The following is a 22,661-nucleotide window of genomic DNA, read 5'->3' as shown; positions in this document are numbered from 1 at the left end:
GATTTCATACTCTGTATCTTTCTTTCTAGGATTTATTTCCCCTTTCTTTTAAGTTATCTAATTTTAGCATAATGTTGTTCGTATTTAATTTACAATATTTTCCCATAATACTCCACAATATTGATAGCCATGTCCCCTCTCCTTCCATTCCTGAATATATTAAAGTGGATTCCCCTTCTTTATTTCTTAATAAATTTAGCTAATGACCTGTCAGTTTTTTGTTCTATTCAAAGAATGGGATTTTGATAACTTTGATTATCTCTAGTGTTTTTCTAGTCTTCATTTCATTACTTTCTGCTCTAATCTTTATTACTTCTTTATGCTTGCTTTGTTTTTGGTTTGTTCTTTTTGCAAGGTTGTTAAAGTGGTAAGTTAGGTTATTCATTTGAGTTCTTTGTTCTTTAATATAAGCTTTTAAGCCCATTAGGGACAAAGACTTGCCTTTGCCCTGTGTTTCTTCTAGTGGACTTAGAATCAAACTGTCATAGACAGATTAATAGGAGAAAATCTAGTTTAATAGGCATATCTAACAAGAAGTTATACAGATATGAGACTCCAAAGACAATGAAGCAACAGGAAGCTTATATGAGCTAAGGAGAGGGGAAGTGTCTGAGGATACAAAGGGGAGAAAGCTCATTAGCAAGAAGGTGAAAGGAGATATTTGTGAAAAAGGGTTGCCTATCATGCAGGTGAGTTCCTTAGGTAAAGAGGGGATCTCTGTCAATAACGTTCTTCCTGGTACAAGCCTCCTTTCCAGTGTAAATTTAGGCAGTGGAGCAATCAAAGTTTTCTATGCATCTGCTGAGTTTTAATTATTTTTAACTAGAAATAACTTTTATGCCAAAGTGGCACATTCTGGAGTGTCCTGTACCTCTTCAAGTCTCCCTGTTCTCGCTGTATTTCTCTTAATTTCTCTGGTAATTGTCCCAAGTCTTGACCCCTAAAAAGTAAAAACCTTTGGAATTTTGCAAAGTGATGGATATTGTGGGAAGCAAAGAAGAAGAAAAATTACTGAACTTCCTTACTATCTACAGCACATGGACAAATCCTTGCAAAAGGCAGAGTGACATTCCTCTAGGGACTCAACTGCCTCTGAAAGATCCCCCCGGGGCTCCAAGCACCCCGGAATGGACCCCTTCTCAGGAGGAGACCCCCAGACCCAAAAACCAAGCCGAGTCCACTGATCAGATGCAAACAGCACGAGGTTTATTGAGTTGACACAGGTACCTGCGGGCGATCAAGTCTTAGGAAGACTCGCGCGCCAGCCCTTTGTTCAGGGCCTTTTTATGGGGTTTGGGGAAGCGAAAGCATACGTACAGAAGCAGAAACATAGTTACAAGGTTCTTATTGGCTGGTTTGAATGTAAGGCATACTCGGTGTTTGTAGATTGGCTTTGAAGGACCCCGGCGCGCGAAGAGAAAGGTGGGGAGGGGGAGTGAGGAGGGGGAGTTGGACCTTATTACTCAGCAGAGAAACATCCTGCCTACGTGACTAGGTCCACATACTTAGGCGACCCCCCCTTGCCCACGTGACTATCTGCGCGTTACAAGCCGCGAGCGACAAGCGTACCTATCTCCCCCGCAACATGCCGTTGCCCCTCCTAGCTCCAGGGCTGTGCTGAGATAAGGGAGGATTGTCCAAGTAGGGGGAAGGGAAGAGGGGTCTCTTCACCTCAATGCTGATACATTGCTGCAGACAAGAGCCAATCTTACCCCAACCCCCAGGAATCTATAAGTCTACTTTAACATATGAAAATTCCTTTGGAAACTTCCTTTATCACTATTCCCAAGATACATGTTGGCAATCAACCACCAAGCATATATGACCCACCAGTATATACCTGAAGGGTCTCATGACCTCTAATAAAACCCCAGGTTTTATTAGACAATAATACATGACATTTTCCCAACCAAAGCCCATCAATGTCCTAGAAACCTTGCTTCCAAATTTCTTAGGGACTTAAGCTATCCCTAACCCCCTTCCAACTTGAAAGTATACAATGGGCCACTCCTCATGACCCCAGTGGAGCGCTTTATGCCCATGGGTCCTGTTTTCATGTTTCAGTTTTTGTACTAAAGACATCTCAATAACTCCTTCTTGGCTGTTGGCTTCCAGCTCTAATGTCTTTCCTTCATCAGTAGATACGTGATAGGGAATTTTTGAGCTTTTTCTATGCACTCTAATATAATCAACAACTGTTTTTGGTTTTTCTACTTCATGGAGAGTATTATACTAAAAACAACAAATTCAGCCTTATGCTTCTATCCAAATCAGGTGTCTTCTGTTTGGGAAGAAGACTAATGATATTAATTGATAAATATTTTTAAACATCCAACTGTGTTTTTAAAATGTCATGTAACATCTTATATTTGTGATGATTGATTTGTGATTTATGTCTGAGGGAAAATCCTGTTTTCTAGAACGTTTGTTTGCCTTATTTTAATTATATTATTAGAACTGGTATAAATTGAGTTAAAGACCATAAACGTATAGGTTCTAGTTCAGTAGTCTGAAACAGATGTACTAAAGAAGGAGGTGTAAGTTTCTAAGAATTTAGCTAAAAATGTGGTTTTATACTTCCTACTGATGAGGAAGCAGGGGTCAAGCTGTGGGCAAAGCACAGGCTGACACCCCACAAACCCTGCCTCTCACACCCAGGTGGAATCTGTGTGACATTTCTCAGGCACTCCTGGAGGCCCTAACACTATGGGAGATAAAAACAAATGGTTAACTAATAGAGATCACAGTCCTGCAAGACCGCAGTCTCCCTAGGTTTACAAGTGTTTTAGTGATTAACAAGAAAAAAGCATTCTTATCAATAACCTAACTTGCAGAAGGAAACTCTCAACTATGTTAACCTTAATGTTAATACCTTTCTAGAGGGAAAAAACAACCTTGTCCTCCTGTAGCTCTGAGGTCCTCTGAGGTCCTCTTTAGCATATGAAAGGTTTCTTTTGGAAACCTTCCTTTTTCCTTATCTCCTGCAACTCACAAGTATATAATGGGTCACCCCTCTACCCAAGTGTAGCCTCTCTTTTTGGCCTTGGGTCCCATCCCCATGCTTTAATGAAACCACCTTTTGTAACAAAGACATCTCAAGATTTCTTTCTTAGCCATCAGCTCTGGACCTTACCAACATCCCCAGACTACACCCCTGCTTCCTCTGCACTGGATACAAAAGAGATACATGACTTTGGTACACTGCATTTAATAAATCATGTCATCTAATCTTGATTATTTTGCTCCAGCACCTTATTCCAGCTGAGGTGGAAATGTTGGGGATTGAAGCACATGGTCAAGGAAGAATTCTTGAGACATCTGTGCAAAAAGGAGATTTCATTAAAATGCGGGGACAGGACCCCTGGGGAGAAAGAGTTGCACTGCGGTTGTGATGGGTAGGTGATTATATACTTTCAAGTTGGGAGGGAGTTAGGGATAGCTTAAATCTCTAAGGAATTCTGGAAGCAAGTTTTCCAGGACCTTGAGGGGGATACCTATTATTAGGAAAATGTCATTTATTGCTGTCTAATAAAACCTTAGTGAAGAGACTGTTCAGATGTGCATCAGTGGGTCTGTTGGGTCCATGGTCAAAGGAATGAGACTGATAAAAAAGCGAAGGTCAAGCAAAGCTTTATTTTGTGCCAAGCATCGAGCATCAAACTGACCAGCCAGGGCCTTCTCTTACAAAGAGGCAACTCCTCCCTGTCTTACAGAATAACTTTTAAAGGGAAAGGGCCATGTGGTTGGGCCTGGCCACACACAGGTGGCCAATGAGTTTATAACACACAGAGAAAGCTGCACAGTCATGCTAGGTCACACACGAGTGACCAATTGAATTACAATTTACCCTATAGTAGATATTTGAACTAGCCTATCACCTTGGTCAGAACTGGTTTCCAAAAGGTGGGATCCACATTCCTTGGTAGCTAGGGAGACAGCATGAGCCCCACTGATTGGGTGTCTCCACCTGGACTGACCCACGCTTGTATTTGGGCTTTGTTACCTGGGACTGGTTTCTGGGACTTGCTTTTAAGTAAGTTCCCTGGGGGGTGGGGGGCAGGATCAGTTTTAGTTTTACAGCATAAACAACAAAATCACTGTTTAACCAGATGGAGCTTCTCTGGCTAAACAGGCCCTTAGAGGTCATATGCTTGAATGATGATTGTTAAAATATATCTTGAGGAGTTGAGATTAAGGAAGTTTCCAAAGGAATTTTTTTTTTTTTTTTTTTTTTTTTACAGAGAGAGAGAGAGGAATCACAAGTAGGCAGAGAGGCAGGCAGAGAGAGTGGGGGAAGCAGGCACCCCACCAAAGGAATTTTTATATGTTAAAGTAGACTTATAGGATCTTGGGGGTCAGGATGATGTTGAGGTGAGATTACCTTTTGCCATTGGCAAAGTATTAACGTGGATGTGAAGCAGGAGAGTGAGGTTCTTGTCTCACAGAGTTGAAGAATGAATCTTGCTGACAAAGGAGAGTGAGCAAAGGGATAGGGGTTTTATTAAGCAAGGATTCATAAAAAGCTCTCAGGAATGAAAAGGGTTCCCACTGGGTTTCCAATGAGGGTTTTTCAACTCTATCCTTTTATTAGGACTTTACCAGGAAACTTGCCAGTGGTCAGGTCAGTGGCCTGAAACTAGACATGACAGCTATACACTGTGTGAAAGTTTTTGTTTCTGTGACATCTACGGTCTACAGATATGTTTTGCTAGGTCGGGTCAATCTTTATGGTGAACTTTTCCTCTGAGGCCTCATCAGTTTCTGTGGTTATTTTTATTTTCTGTATCCACAACGTAATTATTAGAAAAACGTTTTAACCCTAGTAATAGGGATAGCGTGGTCTAAATTTTCCTGATCTCTGTCTTTGTTCTGTCTTAGCAGGGGTCTTTTGTCCCTCTCTGACTATACTTTACCCCTTTCCCAACTCAGGCAGCTGAGTTTCTAGAGGAAGGTCACTGCCGCTTTCAAGGACTTGTCAATAGACTGTTAAGTAGTAAGGAAATTTAATTTTTTTTTTTCTTTTGCCTTTGTCCTCACATCACAACCAGTAGGTAAAATTACAGGTATGATGTATAAGGTAGAAGGATTAGGAATGGATTTATTTATTTATTTATTTTTAAAGATTTTATTTGTTTATTTGAGAGAGAGAAAGTGAGAGACAGAGCACTAGTGGAGGGGAGGGGCAAAGGGAGAGGGAAAACCAGACTCCCTGCTGAGCAGGAAGCCTGACTTGGGGCTGGATCCAAACACCCAGGCATGAAGACCCAAACTAAAGGCAGATGCTTAACAGACTGAGGCACCCCGGTACCATACATTTTTAATTTCTTCCACTTTTTGGATGTTACATTCAATCAAAAGATACTAATTTTATAACCTTTTGTGTTGCAGGAGGAATCACTAGTGCATGGTATGGCTACAGGTGAAAACTAGGTATGTTAATGTCTGACTAATTAGTTTGGAACATCAAAGCAATTCTCAAAAAATATATATTTAAATTATATTTAAATTTAAAGAAATATTATTTTAAGGACAAAATAATAACATACACATTGAAGATCATAGATTTTTGTAATTGACTAAAAAGGTGTAGAAAATATCACGGACAGAAATAAGAGGGGACAAGTGATGGCAATAAGAGATACAGAATACTCAGAAGCAGGGGTGCCTGGGTGGTGCAATCGGTTGAGCGTCTGCTCCTGGTTTTTGTCTCAGGTCATGATCTCAGGGTGATGAGATTGAGCCCCACACCAGGTCCTGTGCTCATTATGGAGTCTGCTGAAGGCTCTTTCTCCCTCTGCCCTTCATCCCCCTAATCTTAAATAAATAAATAAAGATATATATATATATATATATATACACACATACATATATATACACATATACACATATATGTACATATATACATATATATAATACATATAAAATACATACATATAAAATACATATATATGTATTTTAAAGAAATACTCAGAAGCAGAGTCTGACAGTAGCTTATATACCTTGAATGACTGGATTACCTCAAGCTACAGAACCAAGGGAAAAAAAAATAATATAAATAAATATTAATTACTTATATATCATACACACACACACACACACACTTATATTAGGCTTTAAAACTACTTCGTATGAACTAGATGCAAATGAATAAGTTTAAGAGATTTACCTGCCTACAGTCTCCCTAATAGCTAATATCATGGCACTCTTGGCAAAAACCAGAACGAAACAAAACAAAACAAAACAAAACCTATAGGGAGAGTTATTTCATTCTACAAACATTGAAACTAAAATAGATATACACCATCAAAATTGTTAGAGTCTAGAAACATGTTTTAACATGGAAATTGACAAATTAAGGAATTCAAAATAAACTCTAAATGACAGCTTTTGACAAATATTGTGGTGTAGGTAGAAGCCAGGGTGGAAGACAGATGAAATCAGAATCACCTTCAGTACCTATTAACATTGCAAATTCCTGGGATAAAATTTGCTGGCGTAAGAAATTTTGATGACAGTTCCTGAAAATAATTTTTTTTTTAATATCTCCAGGTGATTCTTAGGCCTGCTAAGTTTGAGAACCACTGTCCCAATCTGTTTTAAGTGGACAGCCAACAATATAGAATCTATCAAATAAAAATAAATTCCTGGAACTAAAAATTGAAAATACATTTTTCTCTGTGATCTATTTTGTAGCAGTTCTTGGGTAGGAGTGGAGGACTGTTACATGTGGGAAACAGGAGGAAAGGCCCTTTAACACCTGCAATGCATTCTAACATAAATAAGCTAAGCATATTTTCCTTTTCTTAAACTGGTTTTTGAAAAAGTATTATTATTATTATTTTAGAGAGAGAGAGAGTGTAACTGGGGAGGAGCAGAGGGAGAGAAAAGAAATAATCTTCAGCAGGCTCCACACCCTGCACGGAGCCCAACGTGGGGCTATATTCCATGACCCTGAGATCCTGACCTGAACTGAAACCAAGAGTTGGACATTCACAGTATAAGCCACCCAGGTGTCTCTTTTTTTTGTTTTGTTTTGTTTTTTAATGATTTTCACTAAAGACCTGAATTCACCACTGAAAGTTAATTTATTATGAGTTATTCTAAAAGGTTGAAATATGTTACGTCTCAGATAGTCTGGTGGGATCTATAGATGAAATTGAAGGTACCGGCAAGATGTATAGAGACTTCCTGTAAACCTTAATGTTATTTTACATACCAATACATTTGATTTTTATTGTATTATTAGAACAAAAAGTCAGATATATATACTCCAAAAGCCCTTCAAGGGAAAGAAAAGCTGATTGGCTTATGAAAATAAAAGCCCATAGGCCTCACTCAAAATTGTACCCATACATGTGAGAGGACTCAGGAAAATGAAGTGAAAAGTATATATTTCCCTTGTGCATTTCATGTGCAGAACCACTACTTATGGATTTTCACTAACACTTGCCAAAAAAGGGAATGACCAAAACTTTCAAATTTTATCCAATTGTGCAGGCATTTTATTTTGAAATTATCCAAGAGAAAAGCTATCTCTAGTGATGAAAGTCAGTGGATCTTACAAATCTCATTTTTAGTCCATGTAATAAAATATTTTGTGGACTATTATGAGGCAATTCTCATAAAAGAGCAAAGTCTGATAAGTTTACGTATCTTTTACTCCATACCTTCCAAAGAGGGCGCTTAAGATACTTATAAATGAATGTGTAAAAATCACAACCTAAATGTTTTATACTTTATTACTACAATTTCAGTTTTTTTTTTCAGTCACTACCTTAAATTCTTCCTCATTATTTGGAATCTTTAAAAATAATCAGTTACTCATTTTTTTGTTTTAAAATCACTCATTTTTTAACTATTTACCTCATCTCATTCCCAGAATTTATGGTTATTTTTTCTTTAAGGTTTTATTTATTTATTTGAGTGTGAGAGAGCACTAGCTGGGAGGGAAGCAGAAGGAGTGGCAGAGGGAGAAGCAGACTTTCTACTGAGCAGGGAAGCCCAACATGGGGCTTGATCCCAGAACCCTGGGATCATGACCTGTGCTAAAAGACAGATACCGAACCAACTGAGCTACCCAAGCACCCCCAAAATTCATGTGTTTTAAACTTTAGTTAAAACTTAGGGGAAATCTGGGCACCTAGGTGGCTCAGTCATTATGCGTCTGCCTTTGGCTCAGGTCATGATCTCAGGATCCTGGAATCAAGTCCTGCATTGGGCTCCCTGCTCCGTGAGAGGCATGCTTCCTCTCCCACTCCCCCTTCTTGTGTTCTCTCTCTTGCTGTGTCTCTTTCTGTCAAATAAATAAATAAAACCTTAAAATAGATGAAAAGAAAAGAAAAGAAAACTTGGGGGAATTCAATAGATTCTTATATCTCAATTGGGAAGTTCTCTCTTATTAAGCTATATTATTAGAAAGTATAATAGAGTGTCCTGATCATAAGTTAATATTCAAACCACCTATAGGAAAGGCTAAACATCAAAGAGACTATTTGACTGTACTCTTATTTTGAGAATGGCAAATGTCTTGTCAGGATTGTTTACAGAGTAAAAGATAATTTCTAATTATGTTATCAGATGAGAGCTAGGCTTTAACATTCCAATAATTTCTCATTGAATACTCTTTAAGCAAAAGGACCATTTATGTACATATATGTTGTGACATAATGTTGCTCATATTTAAAGAAATATACCAAAGCTACACTGTTCCCCCAAAACTTTCAATATAAATTATCACAATAAAATCTCCCTGTTACTAAACTCCTTGTGGTCTTGGGGTTTCTGTTACTGGAAATGAACATTTCAACCTCAAGTGTTAAAATATTACATTTGTTAAGATGTACTAGTATGCTGGCTTGAAATTTTTGAACTAATATCCATGTTATAAGGAAGTTCAAAAAAGCATTGAAACACTGACATTGAATTTGTGCTAATTATGACAAAGGTTTTTGTTAGAAGGCAAGACATTAAATTTTGTCAGTAATTCCTTATATATGGAGCCTACTGTTTATTTTAGAAGATGGACCACAAAGCACATGGTATCTTTCAAAATCTATTATTCATTCTCTGGCTTCTCTTCCTTCCCTGTGCCTTCCAACTTCACAATTAAGACTTCTGACTGGATGAGCAAAAACAAAGAAGTCATTCAACTAGATGACCTATAAAAATTTATTATGTTTTCAAACAGGATCTCTTTGGATGAATTCTCTATCCACTTGTAAATGCAAATGATGTTTTTTAAATGGATAGTGGAGCACGGACAAAAGTCAGTAACATTGTATTAACTGTAAAGTTTGTAAGGTGACAGATAGTTAACTATTCTTATTGTGGCGACTATTTTTCAGGGTATGTGAATATTAGATCACTATATTATACACCTGGAACTAATAAAATATTGTATGTCAATTATGCCTAAATAAATTTTAAAAGTCTTTATAAAGACAAAAAAATAATTCTAAAGAGAAGATTAATCTTGACTCTAAGTCTTCCCAAGTAGTAAACTTTTCGCCTCAATGTTTTGGTTTTGTTTTAAAACTTTTATTTCTTTGTTGCTTGAGGATATAAATAGGATGGAGACTAGCAAATTACACAGCTGGCCACTGGGCTTCCATGAAGATTAAACTTGACCCATCGGTCAGTTAACAAAAGCAGTACAGTTTAGCAAACATTCTACCTTTGTACATTTGTCTGGAGTTTCCAATGTGGCTGAAATGTGTATATCTGTGTTCCATCTTTCTTTTCTTTCTTTCTTTCTTTCTTCTTTTTTTAATCTTTATTTTCATTTCCATTATGAACTTATGAGAGTTTCTCATTGATTGAGAACTGATTTACTCTGAGCCTGGGTTATCCCCTGAGCTATGTCTCATCAGTTACCTCATTCTCCAGAAATCAATGCTTGAAATGGATGTATCTAAATTAAGTCCTGAGGAACACCACATTTTCTGATTGGAATGTTATTAGGACAATAGAACCAATTTTCATTCCTCTTTGAATTCTCTCCAATGCATTAATTCCCTCACCTTAATTAGATGATTCTTATTATTAGTTAACATGTGGATTATCACTTTTGTTACATTTTCGTGGAAATAACTACTAAAAGGTGTAGATTGCCAAATATGTAAGGTATTTTTGGATTGTTTCTACTCTAAAAAATTTGGTTCCTGTGTAAATCAATTGCAGCAAATTTCTAGGACATAAAAGCACTTTTACAAAGTTATAAATAAATGTTAATTAAATCCTTAAGCCACATGAAATTGAGATACCACTTGCCATTCAGATACAGCACTTTCAAATAAACTTAATTCCTTTTATCTTGATATTGAACAGAGTGGTTAGTGCAGAGTGGTTAGTGCTCCAGATTATAATCATCATATCCTCCTGACTCCCTTTGTTTTAGTTTTAAATGTAAGTAACAATACTCTCCTCATTCGTTTATTCACTAAGTTGGATTCTTTGCGAGTTAGCAAATATTGAAAACTCTACTCTTCGGAGGCAGCTTACTCAGCTTGAGACTACAGCAGTGACTGGGACACAGCCATCCACCAGGAATGCCCAGGCTGGTCATAAATAAAAACAAATCGAGAGAAAATCAAAGCAGTGAGATGCAGAGATAAAGAGAAGAAGGAAGCACTACCATCCTTTGAAAGTTAAGTTTTTCTGTTGTAGCTTCAAAGGATCTAAACTAGATCTGGTAGATGAACGGGGATTAGCACACTCAGGGTGGGGATGGAGAGTGTGGTGGAGTATTCTGGCGAGAGAACTCAGCATGCATAAATTCCCAGAGTGTAGGAAGATCAAACACTGGATGAAATTAAGCTTCATTTTACATGAGTATTAAAATGATATTACCAATGGGGAATGTCTACCTTAGAAGAATTATTTTGACTTTCCGTTTCGGTCTATTTTTATGGTAAGCCAGTTAAAGGTTTACATTTAAGTGGTTAGATGCCGTTATGGAGTTCCCTAGTAGTGAACAGGCCTTAAGGGACATGAAATAATGACACTTCAGGTAGAATCCAGAGTGAAACACACATAGTGAGTTGCTCCTAAATTTCTCAGTGCCAGGTGACAAGGTGAGAGATCAGAGTGTGTATCTCAAGACCACATAAAAATCTCATTATGTACCCCAAGAGTCAGATTCTACCACTGAATTCCTAAAACCTACCCCAAGATACCAACCTTAAAATTCAAACCAGTGTTTTAGCTTTTCCTCCTGAACAACTGTCTCTGATTATCAAATCTTTGATTATTGCTCTGAACTGATAACAGCATCTTCTTTTTTTTTTAAGATTTTTATTTATTTATTTGAAAGACAGTGATCACAAGTAGTCAGAGAGAGAGGTGGTGGGCGGCGGGGAGGAAGCAGGCTCCCCGCTGAGCAGCGAGCCCGATGAGGGGCTCGATCCCAGGACCATGGGATCATGATCTGAGCTGAAGGCAGAGGCTTTAACCCACTGAGTCACCCAGGTGCCCCTAATAACAGCATCTTAAACATCCTTAATGATATTGAGAAATTTTTAAAGCATGATTAACAGAGTCATAAGATATATCAGGGTTCTATGGGTATTTTACTTGTCATTAGAAATTCTAAATCATGAAACATCTCCATATCATGCCATGTGGGAGGGCTGAAATTAATTAGATGGTTCCTAATCAAGCAGATGGAAATCAGATGCATAGAAGATGAAATTATTTGCTCTACTGGGGCCATCGCGCCCCATCACATGTCCAGTGATTTGAAGATGCAGGGCTGCCAAGAGGAAGACTTCCAGAAGGCTCCCTACAGTAATAACATTGTTTAATGTCAATTTCTGTAAGATGCAGGGGCTGTTACAATTGACAAGATCTAACAAAATTTACTAACTCATTTGTAATGTGTGTTCTGAACTATCTTTTTCATATTCATCCCAATGAAACCCACCTCATACTCAGTACATTTGCACATAGGGAAGAGAATATCATTAGCTGTGAAAAAAAAAAATCGATAAGATAATTGTTAAACTCTTCTAAAACCTAAGCAAATATCATACCACAGAAATTAAGACATTCTGAATTCAGCAGACGGGTCTCAGCTTTTGACAATCAATTCAGCAGCCTTTAACCATTGATCACAATAGTAAGGAAGATATGTCTCAGAGCAAACAAAGCAATGTATAGACCATAGAAAATTTAAAAAAAATGAGAAAATAATAATTCATGATACATAAATATTAGGTAGATTCTGGTCTAAAGGCTCTGTGTGTTTTTATCTTTCTGGCACATGCAATATTATTCCTATTGTATAGGAGAGAAGCAATGGTACTGACTTTATTTTATATTTTGAGGACACTGAGGTTGAGATAGTTGAAGCATATTGTCTGAGTTCTCACTTACATGAGTCAAGCTCCAGAGTATAGTCATCATATCCTCCAGACTCCCTTTGCTTACATTTTAAATGTAAATAACAATACTCTCCTCCTTAGTTTATTTACCAGTGGAGTTATCCAACCCCACTTGCAATGACTCATGAAGTTTAGGATAATCAGGTGTACCTAGCCCCTCTGTTATCTAGCAATTTCTTGCAGTCACATCCCGTACACATGTAAAATCCGCCAGGAATTGTTCCACAGCAAAGCATAGGAAACACAAACATAAAGAAATGCAGACTCTGCCCTCAAGTGCCCTCAAACCAGTGGGACAGACAGCAAACCCATAATGTGGAACAAAGTGATTCATGGAAGGGGAAAGAGAGACTGAGTGCAGGTAAGAGTGAGAAGGTAAGTGGAACCAGCAGAAGGAAGAGAGCACACAGAGGAGGATGGGGGGAGTCTGCACACATACAGCTGCAGGCTAAATCATCGCTATGCTTTTCCGAGAATCTTGGATGGGCGCTGAGAAGGGACTTGTTTAAAGAGAGCAATTTGCTTCTGTGAGGAAAGAAAAAAAAAAAAAATTCCTCCAATGCAGCTGGGTTGACAAACACATTCAGTGAATGGTCATTTTGATTACCAAGAGCTGAGGGGGAAAAAGAAGAATAATTTGCACAGAAGCTGAAAGCCTGTGGATTTCCAAGCCTTGGCTCTGCTGCCTACTTGGCTCCAGTATGTATTTATTTATTTATTTTTAACCTGTCATCCTCTTTCTGAATATCAGCTTCTCTCATATTTCCAATAACTCATTACAACCTGGACAAGCCTCCTAGAGTAGCAGTGGATGAGTCTGGATTCTACAGAGAAAAAAAAAAATTTATACATATATATATATATATATATATATATATATATAATTATAGAGACTGACAAGATATGCAGAGTAAGTCAGCAACTTAGAGACCCAGGACACTCAATTCCAGTACCGGGCAAAAGGCAGGAAAAAGCCAATGTCTTAGCTGGAAGGCCGTAAGGAAGAAGGAATTCTTTCTTACAGCCTTTTTTGTTTTATTTACATCTTCAACTGATTGGATGAGGACCATCCATATCAGAAAGAGCAATCTTCTTTCCCCCAACAAACAATGTAAATGTTAATCTCATCCCCAGACACCCTAACAGAAACATCAAGAATATTTGACCATAGACCAGTCAAGCTGACTCATAAAATTCACCATCGCAGGTGATTCTAAAAGCATCTGGGATCACCAGATCAGGGTCATCTGAGGACTTGTTAGACATGCATATTTTGAAATCCCATCCTAGATCTACTGAATCAGAAATTTGGGCTGGGGCACAGCATATGGGTTTTGACAAGCATTCAAGGTGATTCTGATGCAAGCTAATTACTGAGAACCAATGGCAGTATCATTACTTAATGATTCTCTCAAATATAATGCATGCCTATTGAAACTTACTTGGTCAGAGAAGAGAGGTATAATTTAGAGGTGTCTCCTCCAGTTTGCCCTTTCAGTTAGAGTAGTTATTATTAATATTTGTTACTCAGTAAGGATAATTTTTAAGACATGCAATTTAATAAGCCACTAATAAGAAGTTTTGAGGACTCTCAGTAAGTTATGGTGTCAGTATGCTTCATTTATTTATTTATTTATTTATTTGAGAGAGAGAGCAAGCAGCAGGAAGGGCAAAGGGAACAGACTTGCACTGAGCACAAAGACCAATATGGGCTCCATTCCATGACCCTAAGATCATGATCTGAGCCTAAACCAAGAATTAGCTGCCTAAGTGACTGAGAGACCAAGGTGTCCCGATGCTGTCATTTTGAAGAAGCAATGTCTTAATCAGTGGAAAAAAAGGATTGGTGTTACAAAAAGCATCAGAAGAGGAGCTGAATGCTTTATTATTATGATTCCCCTCATTTTGAACCATCCATTTTTGGGAAATTAAGGCACCAAAGGAACAAATGGGTAGATCTCCAAGTGGGCTTTCATCTTGATTATTTACAAAGGAAACTGACCAGAAGAAAATATATAAGAAGCCAATCGATTCTTGAGAAAATGGATTGGGAGATTGAAAAAAAACGAAAACAAAACAAAGACCTGCCTTCACTGACTATTCACACTTAAAGAAAGCCAAGTGCAATTAAAGCCACACAGTTAGAACTTGTGATGAAAGCTGGATAGCCTCACCAGATATTTTGCTCCAAAGCTAATGGAGGTGAAGCTATGGTTGATTGTGGATCGGGGTAGTCTTCCCAGAAAGCAGACTCAGAGTCTCCCGTATTTGATCCCAAAGCCCTGGATCTATGGTCAGAGATGAGAGTATTCTCTCTTCCTGTCCAACAAGATTTCCATGAGCCACAGAGGCCTTTGTCTCCTACTCTTATTCTGAATGGGGCTTTTGTTGCAATGATTGTTTTTATGCCTCAGCCTTGCAGGGATTGATAGGTTATCACTAAGCTTGAGACTGCACATAATCATAGGTAATAGACTTCAGACTGGTAAACTAGATAGACTTCAAGGTTATTCTCCCCTTGGAAATGTGAATATATTTCATGTCAAGGGAAAAGGGTTATATATGTGGCATTTGTTAAAAAGAGAGATATATATATATCTATATCTATCTATATCTATATACACATATATGTATATGTATATGTTTATGTTTCTCTGGAGAACTCTGACAGAGTTCTAAAATCTGACAGATTTTTGATACTGACAGTGTTTCTAGAAGAACAGAATGTTAAGGATGAGTTTTCTGAATTGGTTCTCAGGTTTACTGAAGATAATCTTGAATCTGATTAGGTTCAGAGATGCCAATGACATTATAGTTAGTAATAAAGAGAGCACTAATGGTTCATGTGTGATCTAGGGATAGAGATACATGGAAAGCACTTAATAAACCACTTGCAAGTAGTAAGGAGATGGGTGAGTCTGTATAATATTTTCAAGTGAACGTTTATTAAAAGCTGATGGAGTATGATGATGTTGCCTAGTTGTTCCTAAGGTTGCTGGACAAATGGCACAAGGAATGCATGAGTTCAGTGATTTTACCCAACTCAAACACCACATAAAAAGACCAAGGAGCTTCTCTGTGTGCCCTGAAGCAGACCTTTATCTCCTATAGTCAAAAAGTTGAAATTACTGAAAATCAAATGCAAAATTTCATCCTGAGATGACTAAATTAAAACTACAAGCTGAACTCCCAGGTTTGCAGAGATTCCACTATTAAGCTAGGACATTGACTTGGAAAAAACAGAATCCTCTAAGTTGGAGTGCTGGTGTGTAGGAAGGCTAGAATGTAGCTTGGTACACTGAGTCCCTACATTCTGATGAATCTTCTTTACCCACAAAAGAAATTTCTTTACCCACAAAAGAAATTTCCCAACACCAGTAGAAGTATCAGCCTCTTTACCCACAATGATACAGGTCTTTCTACCTCTTTCAGAGAGTGTTAACCTTGCATTGTTTGAGGAAAATGCAATGGCCCCTTCTAAGGCAATTGCCTTGCAAGGCAATGGTGATTATCTTCAGGACCCACCCCTTCCACCCTTTCTTGGTTATAGGCCTTCACCAGACTGAAGTTCAAGGAGGACCCTAAAGGTGAAGCAAATAAGGAGGTGCATTACACTTGAGTTTTCTAATTTATATAGATAGAAATTTGGGAAATGTATGTGAGCTTAGATACTAAAGGTGCAGGAAAACAGTGGGGGAAAAAACAAACATACAAACAAAAAACTTGTATTAAACCCAATTTATTTACATGAGCTCACTAAGCAAATATTCTTCATTTAATTTTACAGCTCAGTGAGTTAGAAAGGGCTCTGTTTGCTTGGTTGGTTGACTGAAACATTGCCCAAAAGGTGACCCATATTGAGCAGATTGGAAATGCTGGATGTGCCTTAGTTCATTGTAAAGAAAGGGATTCAAAGGCTTAGGGATACGGGGGTATCCAAGTGGATTTGTCATTTAAAACCTACTCATCCACACTGGGAAGGTCCAGAAGACAGAAATTTCACCAGTACTTTTAAAATACATTTGGGACGGAAGTCACACCACTCTTTAAGAGCTCCATGACTGCTCTTCTCTGTAAGACACACCTCAGTGTAGAAATATAGTTACTTAACTGAGAAACATTAGTGCAATGGAAATAATTGGATCATGGAGGGGCAGGGGCCAAATGGTATCACTTAACCATCAGATGCAAGATGAGTGTGGTTGCCAGGATGGACATAAGAATCTAAGCAGTAATCAAAATGAACCCGATTCCTGAAAGCCCATGGGTGGGTAGTTGATCATGGGGTTCCTAGAAGGGAAATAGATAATACACCTACTAAGTTCTTACTTGACCTGTATAAACAGAAAACTTACAGGTCTAGTGAACAAAAATTTAATCTGAGTCATAAAAACAGAATGTCATGGCCGCTCAAGCAATTCCTGGACTTGAACCAGTTTACAGACTCAGAGCCACATGAATGAAGGGAAGGCCAGAAACACTTGAGAAAGGGTACTAGAACACTACCAAAAATATACATCGGTAATCTTTCTCCCATCCTTCCCCAAAGAGACCTTCAGTGGTATACCAGGGAGAAGGAAATTATCAGATTTATAAGGGACCACTAGATACTGGCTCTGAATCAATACTGATTCCAGGGTAACAAAAATGTCACTCTGACCTTTCAATTAGAGGAGGATGTTACCAAAGTCTCATGGAGTTTTAGCTCAGATATGACTCAGAGTGGGTGCAGTGGGCCCCAGAATCCTGCAATTTCTCCAGTTTCTGAATGGATAACTGGAATAGAAATACTTACCCAGTTATAGAATTGATATACGGGTTCTCCTACCTATGTAATTAGGGCTGCTTTGATGTCAGAGGTCATGTGGAAGCCATGAGAAATTTACCTAGAAAAAATCATAAACCAAAATCAATTCCACATTCCTAGAGGGATTGTAGCAATTGGTGCCACAATCAAGGGCTTGAAAGAGGCAGGGATGGTAATTTCGATCACATCTTTATTCAACCCTCCTATTTGACCTGTACAGAAGACAGATTTTAGAGAATGAGAATCAGTTATCAAAGTTTAAATAGGTGGTAACTCCAATTGCAGCAGCTATGCTAGGTGTAGTCTCATTGCTAACACCAGTTAACATATCTCTTGGCACCTGGTATGCTGCTATACATCTGGCAAATACCCTTTTCTCCATCCTTCTCTGTAAGACCTACCAGAAATAGATTCCTGGCTGATCAGCCAACAAGACCAGCAAGAAACATTTAGAGTCCTACCTCAAGAGTATATAAATTCTCCATAACTATGTCATAATTTTGTGTATAGGGACCTTGATCACTTCCCCCTACCACAGGATATCATGCTGATCCTTTATATCTATGACATTAACGATTATTGGACCTACTGGAAAAAGTAGTAATGACTCAAATCTTATTGGCAAGACATTTGTAAGTCAGAAGATGGGAAAAACAAACAAACAAGCAAACAAACCCTGTGATTTTCTGTGAAACTTTCAAAGTCCCAGTGGTATGAGACATGTTGAGCTATCCCTTTGAAGTGGAAAGATAAGTTGTTGCATCTGGTCCCTCCAATAATCATAAAAGAGGCAGAATGTCTACTGGGTCTCTTCTGATATTTAAACACAACATATTCCTCATTTAGATGTGTTATTCTGCCCCACTTATGAACAGTCGTGAAAAGTTGGCAGTATCTAGGCCCAGAAAACAAAAGAAGTTTCCATGATAGGTACAGGCAACTGTGCAAGCTGCTCTCCCACTTGGGCCACGTGACCCAGCAGATCCAGTAGTTCTCAAACTGGCAGTAGCAGACAGAAATGCTGTCTGGAGTCTTCAGCATGCCCCATATGTGAATTGCAGCATAGGACTGTAGGCTTTCAGAGTGAAGCTCTCCCATTCTCCACAGATGATTATTCTTCTTTTGAGAAATAGCTCTTGGCCTCCCACTGGGCCTTAGTTGCCACCAAACACATAACCACTGGGCCACCAAGTTACCATGTGATCTGAGCTGCCCATTATAAACTGGCTATGACCTGACCCAACAAGTCAAAAAGTTAGGTACACAGAGCAACACTCTACTATCAAATGGAAATGGTATGTATATGATATTGGGCACAAGCAAACCCTGAAGGCCCAAGTGAATTAAGAAGTGGTGGTGGGTATTATGGAAAGCAAGTATTGCATGGAGCATTGGCTGTGGTGTATAAACAATGAATTCTGGAGCACTGAAAATTTAAAAAAAAATTTTAAAAGTTATAAAAAAAAATCTTAAAAAATAAAACACAACACTTTATTTAAAAGAAAAAAAAAAAGTGGCCGTAATGTCTGTGATTCCCATTGCCCTCTCTCTTTTGGCCTGCACCTATGGTCTCACAGGGAGTTCCTCTATGATCATTTGAGAAAGGCAGGAGAGACTGAAGAACAGATGGCTGTATGGTATGAGGCAGCACCTGAAAGTGGACAGCTGCAGCACCATATCTTCTCTCTGGAATATCTCTGAAAGATGGTGGTAAAAAGAAATTCTGCCAATGGGCAGAACTTCAAGCAGTGCACCTGGTTGTGTCCTTTACTTGGAAGGAGAAATGGCCAGATGTGTGATTATGTATGAAACCATGGGCTATGGCCAATGATTTGGCTGAATGGTCAGGGATTGGAGGAAAAGTGATTAGAAAGCTAATGAGAAAGAAATTTGGTAAGATGTTCATTGGTAGACTTTGAATGGCCACAAATGTAAAGATACTTGTGTTCCACGTGAACACTCACCAAAGGCTGACCTTGGTAGAAGAGGATTTTAATAATTCAGTGGACAAGGAAACCAGTTCTGTGGATACCAGATACCAGTAAACCACTTCTCCAGCCACTGGAGTGGTTCCTTCTCCAGTGGCTGGAGAAGTGGTCATCACTCAATGGGCTCATGATCAAAATGGTCGTGTGCTAGGGATGGAGGTTATGCATTACTTAACCTAATAGACTTCCACTCACCAAAGCAGACCTGGCTAAGGCCACTGTTGAATGCTCAATCTGACATCAATTGAGACCAACATCGAGTCCCAATATGGGACCATTCCCCATGGTGATCAGCCAGTTACTTGGGGCAAGTAGACCACTTTGGACCATGGTCATAATGGAAGCAGCAGCAATTTATTCTTACTGCAGTAGACATGTACTCTGGATATAGATTTGTTTTCCCCACACAAAATGCTCTGCCAAAATTCCATCCATAGATATACAGAATGCTGTTAAAACTAATTAGCCTAAAACTTTTTATCATACACATTTATTTTTTAAATAAAGTCACTTTTACTGCATTGGTAGGAATTTCAGTAACGTATTTTAAAAAGCTATAATTATTGGCATTTTAATATTTTCCCTGATTTGTTAAAGAATGTTTCTCACATTTAATTTATGAGGATATGTGTTCTATGGCTCTGGATAGATGTTCTGATATATAGAACATGTTTCCAAGTAAGAAGTTCCCCTGAAACCATTTAAATTAAAAAAAGAATTACCATGAAGAGGTATTGAGATTAATTTAATAATTACACATATTGAAATGATTATATTATTTCAAAAAATGGTGAACTATAACATTTCACTAAAACCAATTCTACTTTTAATTCAAGTATTGTTGATAGCATAAAAGTTAATATTTCCACATAACATGCTTTATGTGTCAGTGTCCTTGGTTTGATGCTATAGTGTTTAGGATTTTTCCATTTATACTAATGGCTCATGATCCATATCTGGTTTTGACATTTGAGTTAAATTAGTTCTATAGAAGGAATTGGAATGTAAATTATTTTGAAATTATTGTTTGTAAGTAAGTTTTTAAATTATTGATTCAAAATTTTAAAATGTGAGATTAGTCATATATTCATGAATCAGTTATGATATGTTACCAAGTTATAGATGTTTTGTTTAATATAAGTTTTCAAATTTATCAATTTAATGCTATAATTTGAATTTTCTTATTAACTTTAAAAATATTATAGAGGGCACAGCTTGCATGGAGCACTGGGTGTGGTGAAAAAATAATGAATACTGTTTTTCTGAAAATAAATAAATTGGAAAAAAAAATATTGTTGCATCCTTAACTATGTTCTTATTTTCATTCTGAATTTTGTTTGTTTGAACCTCCTTTCTTTTACAAATTTGTTTTCTTTCTGTTTAAATTTTTACAGATTTGTCTTTTTAAATTATTTTATTTAATAATTTATATATTATATGTATATTTTAAAATTAGTTATTAAGAAAACTATTTCTGTCTTTTGAATCATTTGTAGAATTGTTTTCCATTGTATTAGTTTCTGCTGTTATTACATTTTCCTCCTATTGTCTTCATTATTTTTTTATTGCTTATGTAGTTTGTTGGACTCATTTAATCCCAGTAAAAACAAGTATGCTTTTAAATCTTCAATTTACATTTTAAATCCTCACTGCATATGTATATATGTACTTTCTTATTACATTAAATCCTCACTATATGTGTAAAGGTTATATAAGAATTTACAAATACATCTTTTAAAAATGCCCACTAAGAAAAGTTATTTTTTTCAGATTTCATAACTCTGTTTTATTTTTGTCATGTGTTCTTCTTTAAGGAAAAATAGTTTGTGAAACTTTCTTATTTTATTCCTTTATTAATTCGCTTAAATGGATTACTATTCCTTGTAGGTCTTTTTTTAAGATTTTGTTTATTTATTTGAGAGACAGCATGAGTGGGGAGAGGGGCAGACGTAGAAGCAGACTCTCCACTGAGCAGGGAGCTGGATGTGGGGCTTCATCCCAGGAATTCAGGATCATGACCTGAGCCAAAGGCAGACTGGCTGAGCCACTCAGGTGCCCTTCTTGTAGGTCTTTGATTTCTTTTCCTTTTAGACTTAATTTTTAACAGACTTTGACTATTAAAATGAGAGCAGTCACTCTAGAATACACTTTCCTTTATTTGGTAAAGAGTCAAACCCTTCAAGAAGCCATCACCCCAGATTCAATGTAAATGATTTACTATGCCTACCTTTGAAATAAAATGGGCAATAAACTCAAAACATAGCCATTTTTATATCTCTTCTCAATCAAATGATCATACAATACAGAGGTCTGCTTCACATACTACTATAAGCAGAAACATCTTTTTTTTTTTTTCTTCTTTTTTCTTCTTTTCCTAAAATACTCACCTGGGTATGTTCAAATTTGCAGACAGTTCATTTCCAGTCCCAGAGAATCTATACAGAATGAAATTGTGGATAGTTTGGTCCTGGATTATTTTTAGGGCAAGTACTACTCATTGCTTTTCTATAACAAGACAAACATTTGGTTTTAATTTACATTACTTTTTAAGCCCATAAAAATATTTCATTAATAAAACATAATTCTAAATGTGATACTGAATTAACATGCTGAATGGATTTATTTAGTCTTGTGTATGTCAATACAGAATATATTTTTCAATTTAATAGTAATTTGATTTTGGTATAGTTAAATCTAGTTTTCCCTTCTAATGATAATGAAATAACAAATGTAGAGGCTTCTTCAGTCTATTTTTAATTCATCGTATGAAAATAAATTATCCATATTGAAATTTATCTCCTCTTGGCATGACAGGAAACCAGACATCCATCTACTTAACATTTACTGTGGAAAGTGTGCAAATCTGCTCATAGAAGTGCAAGTCAATTTTATTTTAGTTTTAACATTTATAAGATAGCATTTTTGAATATTTGAAATGGGCTTTTGGAATTGAATTTTTGTTAAAATTCATAATGCAAAGCAAAGCTTGGTTGCTCTCTACGGGACAAAATCATAATAATGAAAATTCTCACTTCATTCTCAATAGAATGTTGAAAACAATCTGAAGGTGAAAAAAGAAGAGTAATTCACACAATAATCTTATTCTTTTTGTCAGGTGCCTTATAATCTTTATTTTACTTAACTTTTCCTGTAATCATTTTAGATTTCTAGTATTATTATATCCCAAATTAGAAAAATAAGTGATAAAAGTTAAGCATTTCATTCAAGTTACAGAATTAACTAGTGGTGGAACTGCTACTTGAATCAATAATTAGCACAGTTCAAGTCTGTATTCTTCATTTAAAATTGTGCCTTTCACTAAGAATATGAGACTGTACCTTCTTATTGCTCTCAAAGTTCATTAAAATTAATTCTAAAGACATCATGAGAGTCTTGCCTTTCTCAGGCAAATCTAATGGAGTTTAGAACAATCATCTTTTCCACTAAGATAAGTGACAGTGAATCACCTTTTTTTGTGTTAGATTT

The sequence above is a fragment of the Neovison vison genome, chromosome 4, assembly GCF_020171115.1.
Source record: "Neovison vison isolate M4711 chromosome 4, ASM_NN_V1, whole genome shotgun sequence".
NCBI lineage: Eukaryota > Metazoa > Chordata > Mammalia > Carnivora > Mustelidae > Neogale > Neogale vison.
This window is presented reverse-complemented; position numbering follows the sequence as displayed.